The sequence below is a fragment of the Lissotriton helveticus genome, chromosome 6, assembly GCF_964261635.1.
Source record: "Lissotriton helveticus chromosome 6, aLisHel1.1, whole genome shotgun sequence".
Classification (NCBI taxonomy): Eukaryota; Metazoa; Chordata; class Amphibia; order Caudata; family Salamandridae; genus Lissotriton; species Lissotriton helveticus.
Window position 1 is genome coordinate 455,142,772 of NC_136067.1, and position 3,043 is coordinate 455,145,814.

Below are 3,043 nucleotides of genomic sequence, written 5' to 3' on the forward strand. Positions count from 1 at the left end.
GGAGCTATGTAATTGCACCAAAAATGTCTGCCAAGGAGAGAGGACCAAATCACAACATCCACAAGCATAACCTGTGCAAAAACCAGAATATTTCCACATATAGTATATATGCAGCTATCTGTCTGGATGACTGAACCAAAAAGCATCACCCCCATTATGAAAGCAGCACAGGACCTAAAGACAAAATCAGTAATCCACTCTCCAACTATCTAGCTGGATCTTTTCAGAAATTATGAAATATTCTTTCATCAACTCAACCGAAGAAAAGACCTGAAAACGGCCTTTATTAAAGACTTTCAGCCTGGATTGCTGAACAAATAAAGCCTGTGCCCCACCTGCTCTAAATGGACTGAACAAAGGGGGTCATTATGATTGCGACGAGACCACCACCGACAGGATGGTGGTCAGAAACACCGACCGCCACGCGTCTGATAAGTTCCTTGAGCCCACCGGTGCAGCGGAAGGCCTCGCAATCCCCGTATACGTCGCGGTGCCTACCAGGCACTGCTGTAGGGATTACGATGTCCCTCCCCACCAGCCTTTCCATGGAGGTTTACCCACCATGGAAAAACTGGCGGAAATGGACATTGGGAACCCATAGTGGGCCCCCCTTCCCCTTGGTCCTAGGCTATGGGCACAGGGGGCACCTATAGGGCCCCCTTCAAGTCCCTGCACCATGTGGTAGGCACCGCATGGTGCCTGCAGCATAGGGCAGAGATATGTGTGATGACCCCTTTTTGTCTTATGGCGTGTGCTGCAGCCAGCAGCACATGCCCCAATACAGAAATATGTACTATATAATAAAGAAACGCCAATGCTGCCTATCTCAATTCACTGTCGATTTTTCATCTCACCTTTGAATGAAACATAAAGTTGTTGTGCGACCACTGAAGAAGGTACAATTTTTAAGCATAAGGAAATCACATGGAAGCATGAGGCCCTCACTAATTGCAAGTCACGTTACGTGATATACGGAGTGAAATGTCCGTGTGATTTGGTTTACATTGGCAAAACCAATCAGGAAATCAAAATAAGAATCCAGCAGCATAAATCGAGAATAAAACGGGAGGTCCCAAATGCACCCTTGGTACATCATTGGCAACTCAAAAATCACACAGAAAATGAGTTGCGATGGACAGTGATCGCCAAAGTGGAGCAGGACATGAGAGGAGGCGATCTGGAGGCAAAACTGTCAAGGCATGAGGCAATGATGATTGTGAAATTTAATTCAGCGACAGAAGGACTTAATGAACTTTCTGAAATGTATAAATTATCTTAAAGAGGGACACCGAGTCACATGGAATCCACTTTTGACAACAGTATATCAAGCCCTATGGACTCCAATTCACGTGTAACTAAGAGTAGTAAAAAGAGCACTCTGAACAACAGCACATATGAACAACACACTCCAAAAAATTACTGCATGTTAAGGACGATCACTTCAAAGTTGAAGTGCAACCACTAAAGGAACGCTTTGACAAAGTGTACATATGAGACATAGACTTGTAATCATCATATGCTATGACAATGCGCTGCAAATTTTAACCACCAGTAATGATTTATCAACACTGACTACCATCTAACAATTTAGTATTGCTCACCCCATGCACATTACAAGATAGCGCCCATGGAAGGTAACGAGACCTAATCGAAAAAGTCGGTAGACTCAGATATTAATATTAGGCATTAATTTGCTAGCGCAAAAAATTCACTGATAATTATACAAAGGGGCCGGTTACAGCAAAAAGATCGTAACAAGACGAAAGTTAGACATTCTAAGATGGCGCGACCCGGAAGCTTGAGCCCCAAGACCCAGATATACTGAATTCCGGTGTGTCCAAGCTTGAATGAGTGGCCGCGTCTGAATTGAACTGCAGGAGCCGACATACATCGAGGGTTGCCCGTGATTAAGGTAAGCGCTTGGGTAAATCATCTAATCACGCCCGAAACCGGACTTTAACATAGCCGGAGAATCTCCGCGGTACACTCCAGAGCACTCGAGGGAGATGCCGGGACCACTTGGAACTGTTCTATTGACTGTACCGCCATATAGGCAATCTGATGTATCGCATGCCATTGCGGTTGACACAAGCCTTGTTTATTCTTTCAGGGGCACCATCGAAACAAACAAATCCCTTCTACCCACATCTACCGAATAAGAAAGCTATTAGGTAAGAGTTGATTCGCAATGCAGGCAAAAAGCATATGATATTTAAGAAGAGATTATCTTAGCAGTAGAGCTCCCCTCACCACATGCCTCATGTTTTGTTACAGGGTAGAGTGTGTGCGAATACCACGTAAAAACAGTGAGTAGTGTTTGGCTTTAAATATGCTTTGTTCTAAGGCAGAAGTATTGGTATAGTTCAGCTGAGCTTTGTGTTTCATGTCATTTAGGTGGTCCCGCGCCGTGTTTCTGAGGAACAGTGCAATTTATTTGTTTCCAATTTTGGAGGTAAGATGCATGGAGGAGGCTGTTGAGCCAACTAGTAGTTTCTAACATGGTCAGGAGTATACACCTAATACAGGTCTCCCCTCTTCATTTACAGTGTGTGGTCCTGATGAGAACTCCACAATAAGAAGAGTTCGAAACGCGTAGACCTTGTGTTTTTCAAAGCCATAAGAAATCAACTAAAAAACGGATTTTTTTAGATTGTAGATTTATGTTTACATTATAATCTATGGCTATGTAAAAATGTGTTTTCTGAAAGAATAATGAGATCTATGATTGTAAATAAGAATGGTATGATTGAAAGTGTGTCTGAGAGTATTTGACAGCGATCTGTAGTGATAGTGAGTGTGATTGACAGGAGGGGAATGGTTTATTGTACAGAATGTTTTTCATGTATTGTGTGTCATAAGTTCTTTTGAAATGTAAAAATTTGATAAAAAATGATCAAAACAGTTCAAATGAAGTAAAACAAAATAAAACAAAGTATTGATTCAAGAAAATAAGGTCCCCTCACTTTATGTTTCATTCAAAGGTGAGATGAAAAATAGACAGTGAATTGAGATAGGCAGCATTGGCGTTTCTTTATTATATAGT

The 3,043-nt window shown here is 42.2% G+C and overlaps 1 long non-coding RNA gene across 1 annotated transcript; it reads left to right on the forward strand.

Annotated features, from left to right (window-relative positions):
- Positions 1 to 2,063: 2,063 nt before the first annotated feature.
- On the forward strand, positions 2,064 to 2,615 carry LOC144761402 (uncharacterized). The gene is made up of 4 exons (XR_013595703.1): positions 2,064 to 2,171; positions 2,275 to 2,306; positions 2,395 to 2,452; positions 2,547 to 2,615. It is a non-coding gene; the product is annotated as an uncharacterized LOC144761402 (long non-coding RNA).
- The last annotated feature ends 428 nt before the right edge of the window (positions 2,616 to 3,043 follow it).